This window comes from Oncorhynchus masou, chromosome 31 (assembly GCF_036934945.1).
Source record: "Oncorhynchus masou masou isolate Uvic2021 chromosome 31, UVic_Omas_1.1, whole genome shotgun sequence".
NCBI lineage: Eukaryota > Metazoa > Chordata > Actinopteri > Salmoniformes > Salmonidae > Oncorhynchus > Oncorhynchus masou.
In genome coordinates, this window is record NC_088242.1 from 52,232,372 (window position 1) to 52,252,081 (window position 19,710).

At 41.3% G+C, this 19,710-nt stretch overlaps 2 long non-coding RNA genes across 2 annotated transcripts; one reads left to right on the top strand and one right to left on the bottom strand.

The window, feature by feature from the left end:
* Positions 1-15,721: 15,721 nt before the first annotated feature.
* On the bottom strand, positions 15,722-16,808 carry LOC135524106 (uncharacterized). Its single transcript, XR_010452906.1, has 2 exons — positions 16,659-16,808; positions 15,722-16,052 (listed from the first exon to the last, which is right to left on the bottom strand). It is a non-coding gene; the product is annotated as an uncharacterized LOC135524106 (long non-coding RNA).
* A 215-nt stretch (positions 16,809-17,023) lies between these two features.
* On the top strand, positions 17,024-18,634 carry LOC135524107 (uncharacterized). The gene is made up of 2 exons (XR_010452907.1): positions 17,024-17,348; positions 17,862-18,634. It is a non-coding gene; the product is annotated as an uncharacterized LOC135524107 (long non-coding RNA).
* Positions 18,635-19,710: the final 1,076 nt, after the last annotated feature.

Here is a 19,710-nt window from a genome sequence, read left to right on the forward strand (position 1 = left end):
AGTTGGAGAATAAGACTGTGTCAAATAAGAGGAAGCACTGTCACAACAATGGCTTGATACACACGTGGCATGGTTAGACCTGAGAATTGCTTTGTTTGGGCTGCTCAATTATGACGCAGAGAGCTGTTAGTAGATGTTAGCTAGCCACGTTTTGTCACTCAACTTCAACAAACAGCCAAAACGTTTTTATTAGTAGAAGCTATTCCTAATCCGCTCTATCCAATCAGTGGGGTACAGCCCACCCTTCTCTTTAGAGACAGTTAAGGTATTTAGAGCACGGAGCATGACCCTGGAAAAGGAGGACGAAGCTAGTAAGCATTAGAAATCTTATCTTTCTCATTCCAGGTCGTCCAGACTGGGAAGGTAGTCTAAATCTTAACACTAGCTGTTCGGTCTGAAAAAGACTGACAAATCATGGGAATTTGAAGAGCTATGAAGACATTCATACCTGTGAGTCAAGCGTTGCTAGGTAACAGTAGCCTTGGCAACACTGCTCCCTTTTGGCTAAAGCATGTGTGAGAAGCATGGTGACATACAGTAAGTTTGTGCTTTTAATATTAACTAAATACTGCACTCAGCCACAAAATGGATTTGCTAGATTCATGATAGTGTTAGACAAAGCAAGGAAAGTGAACTTCAAAACGTGATGTAGTTTTATTGGAATTAGCAGCTGTTGGTAAATAATTTGCTAGCTTCTGACATGATTTACTGCATCAAGAAAGAGAGCAGTTGATGGGTTACTAAAACGGCTCCATCTACAGATTGGTAAACATTATTCCTAATTGGACAAGCAGAAAAATAGGGGAAGATTTCATAACCTCTATGTCTTTGTCTGACTTGTTGGGTCAGTGGCAAAACATGGCAGTTGTTTGTAACAAGTTTGTGGAAAATGTGGGAATGCAGTTACTAAAATAGCTGTACTGATCTGAAGTGAAAATGTTGGTTCCACAAACATATGAATAGCAGAGAAGTAGAGGAAGATTTCATACCCTCTAACTTTTTTTGTCTAACTTGTTGGGGTAGTGGTCAAAAAAAAAGTTACAGAAAATGTTGTTGATGCGGTAACTAAAACAGCCATATTGTTAGATCCGTAATGGATATTTCTGTTATTATTTCAGATTTGAATAGCAGAGAAGTAGACCAAGATGTCATACCATCTTAACTTTTTGTCTAAATTGTTTAGGAAAAGGAAAAGACGGTGTAAGAGAGGCTGACATGCGGGCACCCTGACCAGTGGCAATATTAGCATGTAAATCTTGGTGGGGCAAAAAAAAAACACAACACTAAACAAAACATTAATTGCACTATAACAGTGACAAACGGTGCCCAACACACTATTAGGGCCTACATAAAGCTGTCCCTTCAGCAGAGTCCCAACAGCAGTCCCACCACCTTACCACTGCTACACCTGGCTATCAGCGGAGCCTTGTCTGGCAGCGAAACAGTTCATTCAGCCTCATTTACTGCCTTTAAAAAAAAACATTGCTGATATGGCTGACTTGTTTAAACAAAGTGGTTTCTACTGACAATTGAGATGTACAAACTATGGCATAAGGGGATGACGAGCAGATAAGAGACAATGTGTAATTTCGATTAAGACATTAATGAGCGAGCTAGGATGGACGTAGTCAATATAACTACTTATTCAGCACTTTTGAAATGTACAGCGACAGAATTCAGAACATGGGACGTTTTTACAGTATTTTTTTTTACACCAAGTCAGAACCATATGATAATAAAGGGGTCATATAAGCAGACAATGAAAACTCTTACAATATTCGATTACATTTCTTTAAAACAGGCTACACGTGCACCACCAAGTCAGAACAGTAGGCGAATTTAGGAGGGGAAACAGGACTAAATTATCAGGGTGAGGCACATGGGCTACTAACACTTAGTATTACTTTCTTAGCTATCTCCCTGGCATATTACATTGTTTATGCAGCAGCATACAAGACATTTTTGGACTCACCTTGTGCTGTTCTCACTTGAACAGGAAGGTGGTGCGGCGGTTCTTTTGTGGGCAAATTTTCTCATCAAACGTTGTCATCAAAGTCTGGCATTCTCTGGATTTATCGTGCTTTCAAGACAACTGGGAACTCTGAAAAAAAGGTCGACTCATGATGACGTCAGTAATCTTCAGGTCGGAGCTCTAGAAAGAGGCCAGATTTCCTGACTTGCAATTCCAAGTTGGATGACCGTTCAAAATGTATTTTCCCAGTCGGATCTTGTTTTTTCCCGAGTTCCCAGCTGTCTTGAACTCACTGAAATCAGATTTCCCAATTCAGAGCTCCCAGTTGTTTTGAGTGAGGCAGAAGTCATGCTGTATTGACACCATGGCCAATGTTGAATGTTTATCCTTTTAAGCTTGGAAAAGAGACCCTTAAACCCAGACTTGGGACCACACACCCACTCCACTGAATAGCAGGCTAGTGATTGCTTTGCAATGCTTGCAGTTAGCCACAGATTCCTTCCAAACCACTCAATGTTGTGTAATGTTTATGTCCAATGGCCGTTGAGCACCAATACGTATTATCTATAATTTTTCTTCATTATTTCTCTTCATATGACAAGGATTAAAAAGGATTTTATATGTGGCCAATGACCTTGAGCCTTCTTGTATGGTAACCTCTAATGTAACTCTATGGCAGCACCCAAGGGGCTTGAATTTTTTAGATTTGGCGGTGACGTAGTGTCCCCATGAGTGACAGAACACTGAGCCAATCACGGCGCAACTAGAGAACATTACCAACCGCTACGCTCTGTATTTTCCACTGGCTGCCCCACCACCACAGAAAGCACTGAGCTAGACTGAAACACCTGCATTTTTGGGGCTGACTTACTCAAGAAAGCAAAAAAGAGACCAAGTTTGTTTCCGGCTTTCTTAACTCAAAGGTTATATATCTTGACCCTGACAAAACTACATTGGTAAATAAAAAATCAGTCTCTACCCGCCGTTGTACTGGTGAACGTACAATCCCTGGAGAGGAAACTGGACAAGGTCTGTTTGGGATTATCCTATCAACGGGACCTGAAGAACTGTAATATCCTATGTTTCTCAGAGTCGTGGCTGAACAAGAACATTGAAAATATACATCTAGCTGGTTTTTCAATGCATCGTCAAGACCGTACGGCAGCATTGTGTAAAGTTAGGGAGAAGGGGTGTGTCTTTGTTATCAACAGATTGTGCACCATCTTTAATATTAAGGAAGTTTCATGGTTCTGCTCACCAGAGTTAGAATACCTCATGATAAACTGTAGATCATACTTTTTTTTTCATATATATTTTTTTGTAGCTGCCTCTTTACCACCATAAACTGGTGCTGGAGCTAAGACCGCACTCAACCAGCTGTATAGGGCCATAAGCAAACAAGAACATGCTCACCCAGAGGTGACGCTCCTAGTGGCTGGTGATTTTAATGCAGGGAAACTTGAATCCATTTTACCTCATTTCTACTAGCATGTCACCATGTCACAAATATCATACACTCAAGACATTGTCATGACTGTCCACGAGAATCCAAATAGGTCAGATCAGGTTTGCAATGAATAACTTCAATCAGACCCCTCTCACCCTCGAGGGAGAAGGAAATAACTAGTGGGGGTTAGCAACTCACGCCCTGTTGTAAATCAAGAGAGAAGATTCAGGCATGCGCTCTCAAGATTCACCAAAGGAATGTGTTTTGTTTCACTGACTTTTTCCTGCTGAAACTAACACGGTCAATATTTCTAACACAGAACGTGGGGAATGGTCAGAGGCGATCTATAGAACACTAATATCATGAAACATTTTATAAAGGAAATACTGTAACTTGGAAAGTATACCCACTGTATGTATGAAGTTTCCATGTTTTTGTTAAGAGAGGGATGTGATTTGAGAAGCTATACGAGTTTTACCTAACTTTGCACAGTGAGTAGTTAGGGAAAGGGGGATACCTAGTCAGTTGTCCAACTGAATGTATTCAACTGAAATGTGTCTTCCGCATTTAACCCAACCCCTCTGAATCAGAGAGGTCTAGGGGGCTGCCATAATCGACATCCACAGCGCCAGGAGAACAGTGGGTTAACTGCCTTGCTCAGAGGCAGAATGACAGATTTTACCTTGTCAGTTCTGGAATTCGATCCAGCAACCTTTCGGTTACTGGCCCAATACTCTAACCACTAGGCTACCTGCCGTGAGGTCAGGGAGTGTGCCAGCCTGCCGGAACAGCCCCTTTCAAACAAATTGTATAAATGATAGGTTAAGAAAAAAACACATTGGACTAGAAAAGTGTGAAGCTGCAGCTGCACGTTTAAAGTGGTCTGAACTTTGAATCTCAACATGAGGTGGAGACGATAAAACTCCACTACACCACTGCTCTTTTCTGTGAAGGTCATGTTAGGCTGAATTCAGTGCATTAACTATCACTTTACTGTAGGAGAGTGGAAGAAGCTCCACATGACAGGACTCATGTCTGGCAGATTGTCTTTGTGTTATTCACCAAGACAACGGAGTCAGTCAAGCCCCCAGGAGTTTTTCTACTGGAGGTCAGTCATCTCTGATGTTCAAATACTGTAGTGCCCCTGAAGTCTTCTTGTGATACGGAATAGTTTTGATAAATAAAAGTCTACCTTTTTTTACTTGATTTTGAACATAATGCAGGACAATATTGAGTCAGTTTTATTAAGACCAGAACATATAGAATAGCGTACTTTAGTATAACATTTTTCCAAAACCATGCACATGGTAGGCCAAGCTCTACTTTTTTTATATGCTATAATACATGAAAAAGACAATGTGTTAGAACAAAAATATGTTTTGTGTTGCCAATAGCAGCCCATCCTGTCAGACATGATTGTCATGGTTGTCTTGATATATAGGTTATTCTGACCCTGTAATAACATAAGTTGAAGTCGTGAGCGTCTACTGACCCCACTTCAGAATTAACTTGTCACTGGGCTCTGCCCTTATTATTCATTATTAACACAGCAATTGGATTTAGATGGACTTGAATACATCAGTGAGAACAACACCCAAAATATGGGTAGGAGGAACAACTTAATGTAATGCGACCATAATGACGTTGAAGCACTTGCAGTTGGAGCTCTATTGAACAAAGCCTGATTTGGAATATTCATTATTTCAAAAGCAGATTATTACTCAGTTTTATGATTTATATAGTTGTATTACTTAGTTTTAGGAGCAGCATTTCCCTCTGAAACAGCTACTCGTGGGTCGATGCAAGTTGACATCGTGTTCAAACCAACACGATGTGAACTTGCATCGACCATGAATGGCTGTTTAAGAGGGAAATGCTGCTCCTAAAACTAAGTAATACACCTATTTAAATAATACAACTGAGTAATAATCTGCATTTGAATGGAAGAAATAATTAATGGAATTATGCAACAGACAGATATTGCATAATTGAAAAAAAAAACAACTGGGTAAGGGGTTCTGATTGAATAGTTCCTCAAGTAACCTTTTTGAGCTAAACCTCACACATCTACAACTAGATGGTTCAGCCATGCTCTGAATCGAATGTACATATTCCTGCTAAATAAGCTAAAGTCAAGCCAATTCTTTTAGTTGTTTTGTCTTCAAAGTGAGGTTCAAGAAAAGTAAATTGTATGCTTTCCTATTACACACACAATCAAGTCCCAAGGTGCTTGTGTTGCTTAACGACTTGGTTTGTTGCCACTTCCTTTGAGGTGATTTGGGATGGTGCCCCATTCACTCTCACTGTTTTAGCTCATTAGTGCTATGTATTGTATATTTCATCGTATTTCTATGAATCAGACCCCCCACACTGAGGGCATCTGATCTGTGCGATAACAGTTGAGAGGATCATGCAGCTCATGCCTTCTCTTTCTCCTTAGCATCTGCTCTTCCTTGTCTGCCCTTCTTGTTGAACTTGGGTGAAATCTGAATCTGGGTGCCACTGCTTCATTGAATTTTCAGTGAAACTGGGATTTCCCACAACATCTCAAATTAGAGGATAGGAAAAATTCAGACTCTTCCAACCCCACGGGGATAGCCAGCCTGAGCCTACATGGCAGGTTGGCAGGCTGATTTGAGTGACAACCTATGAAAGAAGAAGTCCTTTGCTCTCAATAAATTGCACACACACACACCTTTGACGAACCTCACTAAATGATAACATTGATGCCTGTCAAGCCAAGCATGTAATCACAGAGCATGCAAATAGACAGTAATTAGCATCAGCGAAGCATAACCTTGACTTTGTGTACATTACAGTGCATATAAGGAAATCAGTCAATTTAAATAAATTCATTAGGCCCTAATCTATGTATTTCACATGACTGGACAGGAGTGCAACCATCAACCATGGGTGGCCCACACACTTGGGAGTCAAGGTGACCCACTGGGGAGCCAGTCCCAGTCAATCAGAATGAGTTTTTACCCACAAAAAGGCATTATTACAGATTTAAATACAATTGGTGGCTTATGGTAGAGAAATTAACATTAAATTCCCTGGCAACAGCTCTGGTGGATATTCCTGCAGTCAGCATGGCAATTGCTAGCTCCCTCAGAACTTGAGACATCGGTGGCATTATGTTGTGTGACAAAACTGCACATTTTAGAGTGGCCTTTTGTCCCCAGCACAAGGTGCACCTGTGTAATGATAATGCTGGTTTAATCAGCTTCAAATTTGTTTACACCTGTCAGGTGGATGGATTATCTTGTCAAAGGATAAAATGCTCACTAACAAGGATGTAAACAAATTTGTGCACAACATTTGAGAGAAATAACACCATAGTACCCTCCAAGCTCGTCATCAAGCTCGAGTCCCTGGGTCTCGACCCCGCCCTGTGCAACTGGGTACTGGACTTCCTGACGGGCCGCCCCCAGGTGGTGAGGGTAGGCAACAACATCTCCACCCCGCTGATCCTCAACACTGGGGCCCCACAAGGGTGCGTTCTGAGCCCTCTCCTGTACTCCCTGTTCACCCACGACTGCGTGGCCTCGCACCCCTCCAACTCAATCATCAAGTTTGCGGACGACACAACAGTGGTAGGCTTGATTACCAACAACGATGAGACGGCCTACAGGGAGGAGGTGAGGGCCCTCGGAGTGTGGTGTCAGGAAAATAACCTCACACTCAATGTCAACAAAACTAAGGAGATGATTGTGGACTTCAGGAAACAGCAGAGGGAACACCCCCCTATCCACATCGATGGAACAGTAGTGGAGAGGGTAGTAAGTTTTAAGTTCCTCGGCATACACATCACAAACAAACTGAATTGGTCCACTCACACAGACAGCATCGTGAAGAAGGCGCAGCAGCGCCTCTTCAACCTCAGGAGGCTGAAGAAATTTGGCTTGTCACCAAAAGCACTCACAAACTTCTACAGATGCACAATCGAGAGCATCCTGGCGGGCTGTATCACCGCCTGGTACAGCAACTGGTAGGCAACTGCTCGCCCACAACCGTAAGGCTCTCCAGAGGGTAGTGAGGTCTGCACCACGCATCACCGGGGGCAAACTACCTGCCCTCCAGGACACCTACACCACCCGATGTTACAGGAAGGCCATAAAGATCATCAAGGACAACAACCACCCGAGCCACTGCCTGTTCACCCCGCTATCATCCAGAAGGCGAGGTCAGTACAGGTGCATCAAAGCTGGGACCGAGAGACTGAAAAACAGCTTCTATCTCAAGGCCATCAGACTGTTAAACAGCAACCACTAACATTGAGTGGCTGCTGCAAACACACTGACTCAACTCCAGCCACTTTAATAATGGGAATTGATGGGAAATTATGTAAAATATATCACTAGCCACTTTAAACAATGCTACCTAATATAATGTTTACATACCCTACATTATTCATCTCATATGTATACGTATATACTGTACTCTATATCATCTACTGCATCCTTATGTAATACATGTATCACTAGCCACTTTAACTATGACACTTTGTTTACATACTCATCTCATATGTATATACTGTACTCAATATCATCTACTGTATCTTGCCTATGCTGCTCTGTACCATCACTCATTCATATATCTTAATGTACATATTCTTTATCCCCTTACACTGTGTATAAGACAGTAGTTTGGAATTGTTAGTTAGATTACTTGTTGGTTATTACTGCATTGTCGGAACTAGAAGCACAAGCATTTCACTACACTCGCATTAACATCTGCTAACCATGTGTATGTGACAAATACATTTGATTTGATTTGAAATAAGCTTGTTGTGCATATGGAACATTTCGGGGATCTTTAATTTCAGTTCATGAAGCATGGATGAAGCAGGACGATTTTTTAAACATTTAATCTGACAAACTTGCCTCTTTCTGAAAAGTTGAATGGCCCTACAATGCTGAATGATTCTGCCAGTAAGATTTAAGGACCTGTCAATCTGTTCTGTCCACCTGGGTGCCCTCTGAAGCTGTTCTCTGATTCTCTACATGGCAATTTTCATATAGGAATGACTCTTACCCGTCATTTGATAGTGGCCATGGTTATCACACTGCTGTACACGCTGATATGCAAGACTTTCAGGCAGAGAGAATGGCGTGTAAATTAGTTTACATCCCTCCACACTATGAGAATGATTGGATTGACTCAAGGTTGTCAGACTGCTTGTGTCTGACTGAGGAATTATTCATGCATTCCAGGAATTATTCATGCATTCCAGAATGAATAATACATTCCAGGAATTACTAATATATTCCAGGAACAACAGAGGCAGGTGTCGTGGAGAAGTTGAGGCATTTGTAATCTCTCCAATGCCTCCAACTTTTTAATGTCTGACCCTCTATAATCTACCACCTGTTTGCCGAGAAGGCTAAGGTTCACTCAGTGTTGTCAAGCAATCAAATCAATGTGTTTGGTAAGGCTTTGCTTAGGCTGCATGTGTAATGCATTATGATGCTGTTATAAATGCATTGTAAGAATTGTCAAAATCATATATGACCCTCATAATAAGGCACTTCACAGGTCAGTGAAGTACAGATTTTTTAATAGTCGTTTCATGTTTGTTGGTCAACCCATCCTTTATTGTCAGTGTTCATCTCCTCCTCCATCCTTTACTATATGACGTTGTTGGTGAAAGATAAGGGAGAAGCTATCCTTGGAAGAGCATTTGATATCACAACATACATTTTTATTAATATTCATTCATTTAGCCAAGCTCACTTCCAAATTACAGTACATGTGAATATCTAAAGTACACATAGAGCCCCAGTTTAACCAATTTAACTTCAACTTAACTTCAGATTAACTACAGAGCAGACTGTCTCTAAAATTCAGAGATGGGAATAGTTTGGAGCTTGTTTGCTACTGTAGAGGAGGGTGACATTGCTGCAGAGTGCAGTCAAAGTATACTTTTTTGACTCTGCTGGCAACCTCACCCCAGGGTGAGTTGCCCCTGGGCTCAACCTGGTGTTTTAACAGGATGTTTTTGAACTTGTGTCGGTCATCTCTGGGTTGGATTTTATCAGTGAGTATTCTTTACAGAACGATGGGAAAGGCATGTTCCTAGATGTAGGAATGGTCTATTGGTCTCTTGTGCAGATCAAATGGAGCACAGTTGAATTGAGTTCATGCTTACAACAGTGACGAAGTGATGTGTTGGTGTAGATGATTTAGAGTGTTCCATTTAAACTGCAGCAGCCACCCTTGAAATGCTTTATTTACATCACAAGTATGCAGGGCACCAAGCACTTCACACCACAAAGCTCCACCACTGGCAATGTTATTATTCACTCATTAATTTATGATTCATGTCTAGGCATTAGAAATATTGCAGGAGAGAGAGCACCATGAATGGCACAGTATATTATGTACTGTATGTATCTACATTTTCAGGTGCAGCAAGTCTCATTTAATTGCAAATAAATACAGGGGGTCCATGACTCTTGGCCCCCTTGTTTTCACTAATGGACCAGTACACGTTGTACCCACTGTCTTTGAGAGAGGATCAACACTTACTGAAATCTGTCCATTGGCTGGGAGGCAGTATTGAGTAGCTTGGATAAATAAGGTGCCCAAAGTAAACGGCTTGCTCCTCAGTCTCAGTTGCTAATGTATGCATATTATTATTAGTATTGGACAGCAAACACTCTAACATTTCTAAAACTGTGATGTCAGTTAGTACAACATAACTCATACGGCAGGCAAAAACCTGAGGAGAAATCAAAACAGGAAGTGAGAAATCTGAGGCTGGTATGTGCTCAACACAGTTCCCATTGAAATCCGCTTGAGATATTAATGATGTTGCACTTCCTAGGGCTTTCACTAGATGTCAACCGTCTATAGAAATTTGAATGAGGCTTCTACTGTGTTGTGGGACTGAATGACAGCAGAATGAATCAGGTGTCTGGCAGTCAGCCATTCTGGTCAAGCACATTGCACATGATAGCGACTTGTGTTCCATGGCTCCCGAAAACACAAAGGAATACTCCGGTTGGAACTTTATTGAAGAGGAATGTTAAAAACATCCCAATGATTGACTCTATACTTAGTTTGAAATGTTTCTTCGACCTGTATTAAAACTTTTTGAAGTTTTTGTCCAACTTAACGCTGACCAGAACGAGCGTTTGGATATGTATACCAAACGCGCTAACAAAAGTAGCTAATTGGACATAAATAACAGACATTATCGAACAAATCAAGCATTTATTGTGGACCTGGGATTCCTTGGAGTGCGTTCTGATAAAGATCATCAAAGGTAAGGGAATATTTAGCATATAATTTATGGTTTATGTTGACTACAACATGGCAGCTATCTTGACTTGATTGTTCTGAGCGCCGTCTCAGATTATTGCATAGTTTGCTTTTTCAGTAAAGTTTTTTTGAAATATGACACAGCGGTTGCATTAAGGACAGGTATATCTATAATTCCATGTGTATAACTTGCATTGTCATCTACATTTAGGATGAGTATTTCTGTTGAATCAATGTGGCTATGCAAAATCACTGGATGTGTTTGGAACTAGTGAATGTAACGTGCCAATGTTAACTCCATTTTTTTTATATAAATGTGAACTTTATCAAACAAAACATTAATGTATTGTGTAACATGAAGTCCTATGAGTGTCATCTGATGAAGATCATCAAAGGTTAGTGATTCATTTTATCTCTATTTGTGGTTTTTGTGACTCCTCTCTTTTGTCACTAGGTGCTGACCTAACTTAATCGTTTGTGGTTCTTTCACCGTAAATCCTATTTCAAATCGGACACTGTGGTGCGATTAACAACAAGAATACCTTTAAAACGGTATAAGATACATGTATGTTTGAGGAATTTTAATTATGAGATTTCTGTTGTTTTGAATTTGGCGCCCTACACTTTCAGTGGCTGTTGTCATATCATCCCAGTAATGGGATTGCAGCCTTAAAGGGCCAATCAGCAGTTGTCACAATAACAAAGCATCTTCCCCGCCACTGTTTCAGTAAAAAGCTGAGGAATGGGCCCAGAGAAATTCATAGACAGAGCTATGGATGCAAGGACTGACCATCCATGATATAAAATTATAGTTTTAACCATGTATCGAGGCTTATATCTTGGGTTGTGATGGGATACGACAGTTAAGCTAAGCTCATGAGGCATTTACAGGTTATATTCTTCAAGAATAAATGGGTACACATCATCCATTTAATTAATCATTAAATCCATGAATGGATGTAACAACTGCTGATTGCCTCTTATGACCTTAGTATGCTCTTAGGCCGTATTTTTGGGATTGGTTTAAATCTCTCAGTCTAACTGACAGATGGGTATCTCGAGCCACCGGGTTGAGGCTGAGGGATGCATTACAATGTGTTGTCACTTTAAGACCAAACGTCTGGAAAGGGGAGGAGAGTCAGGAGAGGGAAAAATTGACAACAAATGAGAAGCAGTGTATGTGCAGACACAGTGACACCTTGGTGAGGAGAGTCAGAGCGGGGGAGTGAGGCAGGCAGAGGGGAAGAGAGTAAGAGGGCTGGAAAAGAGAGAGCGAGATGGAGACAGACAGAGATAGCCTCACCAGACGACTGCCATTATAATTAGTGTTTACGGAACTTTTTTCAGAGCTAATGAACGCTCTTGTGTGAGTCACAGAGATAATTTAGACTGGTGGCAACGTGCAGCACAGAGCATCGCCAGAACTCCTTCACATTCACACAGACAGCAGGCAGGTGAGTGTGCCTGTCGCTTCATGGGCTTTCTTTCTTTTTGAGTAACTATCACTTGTTACTATACAATTACCATGTTATTACCATTTTATTCTGTGCTGTAATGTAAAATTATCCCATAGGTATAGTATTTTATGCACAAGTATGTGTTGGCTGCATTAAATATTGAACTACTGTTCCATTGTAAAAACCCAATCTTCTCTCACTGAGACTTGCAGCTCCTTTGTCCTGAAAATGGCTGTATATCCCAGGATTTATCATGGCTTTGCCTGATGACACAAATCCCCTTCCTCTCAGTGATGTGGGGATAACTGGCTCTCCTCTCCCTCACAGTTTATAATGAGATGGGGTACTACTGGTCTGCTCTCTGTCAGTCAGGGTGTTTGTCTGGCTGTGACTTTGACCTATAATAGCATCATCTAATGGTATCATATGTTGTGTCCTAGAAGATGGGCTCTTCTCCCTGTCAGACGGAACTGATTTGAGCGGCTTCTACTAAGCACATCATGTTGTAACTTGCCAAACCAGTTGCTATTAATGTTGGTTCCCTTTATGACCCACTTCACCTGTCAAACCCGAGTGCTAGACAGAGGCTGCATCCCAAATCGTACCCTATTCCCTATATAGTGCGCTACTTTTGACGGGGGACGTATCGGCCCTGGTCAAAAGTAAAGTAGACTAGAGTAGAGCAGAGTAGTGTAGTGTAGAGTAGAGTAGTGTAGAGTCTTTATTAACCCATGGGGCAATTCATTTTGCAGCACATAGTAAAACACATTGAACACAGACAAATAAATATACCCCAAAACAATAAATACAGCAATATGTACACAACTAACAGTAGTCCTTCAGCTTATTGAGAAAGCTGATAGGAGCTGGCATGAAGGAGAGTTTTGAGCCATTTTAAACTTGGGGAGTGTGTACTGTAGCTGCGCCCTGGGGGAAGCAACATAAATTCATCAAACAAGGGATGCTGGGAGTTCCTCAGAATGGATTGCGCCTTACATATGACTGGTGTCTGTAGTGCACTATATAGGGAATAGGGTGCCATTTGGGCCTCAGCCAGAGCCATCTTTATATACGGCTCTCTCTGGTGCTCGACAATAATTAATGGACCCCTTAAAATGTTAAAGTACTTTTATTGCAGATTGGAGTTACCTTCAGACAGTGAAACCTCTGCTCTTCAGTCTTGGTGTGCGACTCAAATGGCACCCTATTCCCTATATAGTGTGCTATTTTTCACCAGAGACCTATCAGTCCCGGTCAAATGTAGTGCACTTAATATGTAATAGGGTGCCATTTGTTTCGGTAAAGGACGTCCCCGGGGCTATTTTTATGTATTTTGGCCAGACTGCTGGATAGTCATCAACGGCTACCCTGAGTGTAAATGGAGCTTATCTCTTTTATTGATCCCTGTCTATTAGTCTCACCATAGACTACACACTTATTAACGCCTAGATTCAATCAGATGAAGCGTTAACCGGCGGTAGCCGACATCTCCACAGCCGGGGGTTTTGGCTGTGTCGGGGTTGTAACTGCATTAGAGCTGTCAAATCGGTGAGCAGCTGCTCCTGTGGTTGTCACTAAGCCATACACATTCCAGTATAGGTATAACACCGGGAGCGTTTGCCGATTTGATAGCTCCAACACAGTTACACCTCTGACATCGTCTAAATAAAAACAATGAAACTGCTATGCAACTGTTGGTTATCGCGGGTTAAGGCAGAACTGATTGAATCTAGCCCTAAAATCTGGGATACCGTTGCACTGTAACAGGAGTCAGCGTTGACTTAGCCCAAAGGCCGGCAGATGATGATATTGAGTCGTGTCATCTTTACTGTCCAAAGGGAATCTATTCAGCTGGCTATGCACTAGTTTCCCCCATAGAATGGTTCGTACATAAAACATTCTCCATCACGGTGGTATTTGTATTTTGTATTTGTATTTGTTATGGATCCCCATTTGCTGCTACCAAGGCAGTAGCTACTCTTCCTGGGGTCCAGGAAGAACAGTTATACTATTTTTAAAACATTACAATACATTCACAACAGATTTTCACATTAAGTGTGTGCCCTCCGTGTGCCCCCTACACTACTACCACATATTTACAACACAAAATCCACATGTACCTGTGTGCATAGTTATTGTGTGTTTGTATGCATGTATCTGTGCCTATGTTTGTGTTGCTTCACAGTCCCCACCATTCCATAAAGTGTATTTTTTATCTGTTTTTCAAATCAGATATTACTGCTTGCGTGAGTTACTTTTTGTCAAATAGAGTTCCATGTAATCATAGCTCTATGTAGTACTGTGTGCTTCCCATAGTCTGTTCTGGACTGTGAAGAGACCTCTTGTCTTGTGGAGTTGCATGGGTGTCCGAGCTTTGTGCCAGTAGTACAACCAGACAGCATTCAACATGTCAATACCTCTCAGAAATAAAAGTAGTGATGAATTCAATCTTTCCTACATTTGAGCCGGGAACGATTGACATTATTAATGTTAGATCTCTGTGTACATCTAAGTGCCAGATGTGCTGCCCTGTTAGGGGCCAATTGCAATTTGTCTAAATCCCTCTTTATGGCACCTGACCACACGACTGAACAGTAATCCAGGTGCGGCAAAACTAGGGCCTTTAGGACCTGCCTTGTTGATAGTACTGCTATGAATGCTAAGAATGTTTTAGAAAAATTTAGGTCTGACTTATTCCTTGCCACCCATTCTGAAACAAACTGCAACTCTTCGTTAAGTTTTGCAGTTATTTCAGTTGCTGTAGAAGCTGATGTGTATAGTGTTGAGTCATCTGTGTACATAGACACACTGGCTTTACTCAAAGCATGTCGTTAGTAAAGATTGAAAAAAGTAAGGGGCCTAGATAGCTGCCCTGGGGAATTCCTGATTCAACCTGGATTATGTTGGATAGCCTTCCATTAAAGAACACCATCTGTGTTCTGTTAGACAGGTAACTTGTTATCCACAATATAGCAGGGGGTGTAAAGCCATAACACATACGTTTTTTTTCCAGCAGCAGACTTTGATTGCTAATGTAAAAAACCACACTGAAGTCTAACAAAACAGCCACCACAATATTTTTATCATCAATTTCTCTCAGCCAATCATCAGTAATTTGTGTAAGTGCTGTGCTTGTTGAATGTCCTTCCCTATGTGTGCTAAAAGTCTGTTGTCAATTTGTTTATTGTAAAATGGCATTGTATCTAGACATGCATCCCTTGTATCTAACCCGGACGACACTGGGCCAATTGTGTGCCACTCTATGGGACTCCCAATCACGGCCAGTTGTGAGACAGCCTGGAATCAAACCAGGGTCTGTAGTGACACCTCAAGCACTGAAATGCAGCTCTTTAAACCGCTGAGCCACTCGGGAGCCCAAGATAATGCTTGTCTTTCATATTTTGGTTAGATATACCTGAATGTGTACTATGAACGTTTGTTGTTGGCATGTCCGTTTGCACATCTTGCCAGTGAAAAAATCATTAAAGTAGTTGGCAATATCAGTGGGGTTTGTGATGAATGAGCCATCTGATTCAATGAATGTATCACGTTTCAGGTAAGACCCAGATGCAGACAGTGTCGAAGTAACAAAAGTGTATTACTAATACAGGGGCAGGCAAAATTACAGGTCAAGGGCAGGCAGAGGTCAGTAATCCAGATAGGGTGCAAAGGTCCAGAACGGCAGGCAGTCTTAGGGTCAGAGCAGGCAGTGGTCAATAATCCAATGTGGTGGCTCAAGGTACAGAACGGCAGGCAGGCTCAGGGCCGGGGCAGGCAAAACAGGAACTAGAAAAGACAGGCTCAAGGGGAAAAACGTTGGTAGGTTTCACAAAACAAAACGAACTGGCAACAGACAAACAAAGAACACAGGTATAAATACACTGGGGATAATGGGGATGATTGCCGACACCTGGAGGGGGTGGAGACAAGAACAAAGACAGGTGAAACAGATGTCTGTAGTGACACCTCTGTCATCTGTGACAGAATAATGGAGCTCCAAAGCTTTTTACTATCATTCTTTATGTAATTTATCTTTGTTTCATAGTGTAGTTTCTTCTTCTTTTTATTCAGGTTAGTCACATGATTTCTCAATTTGCAGTACATTTGCCAATCGGTTGTGCAGCCAGACTTGGTAGTAGTGTCCCAACAGTTACATGTGTATAGGGGAAATATTGGAGGGGCAGCAACCCTTGGTCTGTTTTACCCTGTAGTCACTGCAGGTTTTGAAGCCTTTGTTAACCTCTCTGCGCACGGAACCCGCTAGCGGGCTGAAATTCCACAACATATGGTGATCGCTACATAAATAGTCATATTAAACATTCATGAAAATACAAGTGTCTCACATGTATTGAAAGCCTGGAATCTTGCTAATCCAACTGCCTTGTCAGATTTAAAAAAGGATTTACTGTGAAAGAATACGATGTGATTATCCTAGTATAGAGCCCCATAAAAAGAAAAAAAATTAACCAGCACAGGCGTAACATATTCACAAACTGCATGAAAATAAATAGTTTACCTTTGACGATCTTTGTCTGTTTGCAATTTATAGCCTAACACGAAACATTTTGTGAACCGCTTGTGTCGTGAATTCCGTCTCATTCCATTTTCGAAGACACATTCCAGGTAAATAACCCACACAGAACGTGACTTTTCCAGTCATGTTGGGTTTCACTGCAATCAACTGGTTTGTTTGTAACACAATCAAACCTGATGGGCCATTCCGCGGGACGTATTGACTGAAAGAAACCGATTTGAAGACAACAAGTCATGACATCATTGTGCACCAATGATTTGCCCGCTGTTTCGTTGATTGACTGTCTTTTAACCCAATGACCACTGATCATCTTGACATCTAGCTGGGTAAGCTGAGCTAAACGGCAATAGGCCATGTTTATGTGTTGCAAGACCAACCCATGTAGTAAACTCCAGCGTAAAGTGAGTCATTCGCTATTGAAGTTTCATACCGGAAGGAGAAACACATATTACGCATTGCATTGTTTGGTAAACGCGGAGATTCAGCTGTTTATATATCAATCATTATGGCGACTAAGTCAGGGAAAGCTAAATCTAAGTCTAGATATACAGATGTACACACAATTTTAGAATAAATTGATTGGGAAGGTGAGACAGAGATTGTTGTAGGACGATTCATTTAGCGATTGTGGAGGAATATTTTTTGAACTGGAGAGGACATCGTTTTGGACTGGTAAGTTCTTATTATGCTAATGCCCTTGTTTGAAATTAATAATATAAAATGTTATTTGTGATTTTTTGTACATTTTAGAAGCAATATATAAACATGTAATGTCATGAAATGTGAGATGCGTGTGTCTGCTGCCCCACCCCACCCCACATGAAATAGCCTGTTTGAGGCTTTTGAGGGGAGGGCAGGCCCACACAACAATGGCCAAAGTGAAATGGAGACAGTAGATACAGCTGGTCTGTTGTAATATAATAAAGACAGTAGATCTAGTTGAAATGTCATAATATAAAAGAGACAGTAGATCTAGCAGGTCATAATAATGTATTCAACCTTATGTTCCCTGTACTCTCTATATATATCTGTTTATTATACCTGTTGATACAGGGCTTATATGTGAAACTATTCTAACTGAACATTTTCTTTCACAGTGACACTGACTCCGAATGGGAGTCTTATCTGGTGTCCTGTGTGAATTTAAGTATGCTCTCTCTAATTCTCTCTTTCTCTCTCTCGGAGGACCTGAGTCCTAGGACCATGCGTCAGGACTACTCCTTGCTGTCCCCAGTCCACCTGGCCTTGCCGCTGTTCCAGTTTCAACACTTCTGCCTGCGGCTATGGAACCCTAAACGGTTCATTTTTACTCTTGAAGTGCTGTCCTGTCGCACCCTATACAACCACTGTGAACTCCACCCGGCACAGCCAGAAGAGGACTGGCCACCCCTCATAGCCTGGTTCCTCTCTAGGTTTCTTCCTAGGTTTTTGCCTTTCTAGGGAGTTTTTCCTAGCCACCGTGCTTCTACACCTGCGTTGCTTGCTGTTTGGGGTTTTAGGCTGGGGCTATATAAATTGATTTGATTTGATAGAGGACTGAGGGTCTTCCAAATATTGAAAGTGTGTAAATAGTTACCCATGTTATTTTGTAAATGTATATATATATATTTTTTTCATTTATTTATTTTTCCCCAGTTTTTTTTCCCAGTTTTTTTTTTGGGGGGGGGGTGTTAGAATACCATTTAGGTATTTCGTATATAGTTATTTGTTTCAAAATGTATACCTTCACCAATTTGGCCATTTGGGCTACTTGTGTGGGACACCTGGGTGACTTCATGATAAATGTCATGTAGTAGCACACTCATTTTGGAAGTTATCATTCTGAAACTTTGCACAAGTACTGTTGCCCTCTTATATTTTTCACTGAAATTGTCCCCATCATCCTATCTGAATGTTTGTTTTATCTTGTTCATTTTAAAGATGATGATACAAAAATAAAAAACGTATATTTTTTTTCATTGCTTTATCTAAACCAGATCTATTGTGTTATATTCTCCTACATTCAATTCACATTTCCACAAACGTCAGAGTGTTTTCTTTCAAATGGTACCAATATTATCCATATCCTTGGTTCTGTGCCTGAGCTACAGGCTGTTAGATTTGGGTATGTCTTCAGGTGGAAATTGCACAAAGTAGGGGGGAGCTCTAAGAGGTTTTAAGGCCTCTAGAAGTGCAAGTGATTTTAAAGAAAATGCATTCATATATATTTGATATGCTGTAATGTGTAAACCAGAGATGGAAACTCGAGTCTGAGAGTCGGACTCGAGTCGCACTGAAGCCGCAAAGAAAATGACTTGCGACTTGACTTAGACTCGTGATTAATTGACTTGAGACTTGATTTGGACTCGAGATTAGAGATTTGTGAACAATGCAAGTCAGTGTTTGTTGTGCATTCTGTCAGATAACATGGAGCAGACGGCATTGTAACAGAGAAAGTAGTTTAATACAGAGGGCTGAAAAGTGTTCTAGAACGTCTGCGTTCTGCAAAAAATATGCAGACAACGACATATCTATTTCAATTGGGGAGAAGACAGAATCAGTGTCTGTCACTGTAGATCTATTGACTGACAGGACCATAAGGGGCCTTCATGTGAGTAACGGTCATTACATGGCCATGGAATAAAAAAAACTCAGCTCGGTTGAGCTGTGATAGATTTACGGGTTCACACACTGGGAAAGCGAGTAGCAGCAGTGTAAAAACAAAGGGGGGGGGGTTGATCAATTGTTCAGAATTCTTATAGTTTGGGGGTAGAAGTGTAAGGGCCGATGCTGGGGACGAGAAGCAAGTACAGGGATTGAACATCAAACAAAACAAGAACAGCGTCTGGACAGAGGGAACCAAACAACATCATGACAATAATGCTCACATGGGAAACAAAACTGAGGAACTGACAGATATAGAGGGGTCCAAGTGAGTCCAATGAGCGCCGATGTGTGTAATGATGGTGACAGGTGCGCGTAATGAAGGGCAGCCTGTTGCTCTCGAGCACTAGAGAGGGGGAGCGGAAGTAGGTGTGACAAGAAGCTGTTATCA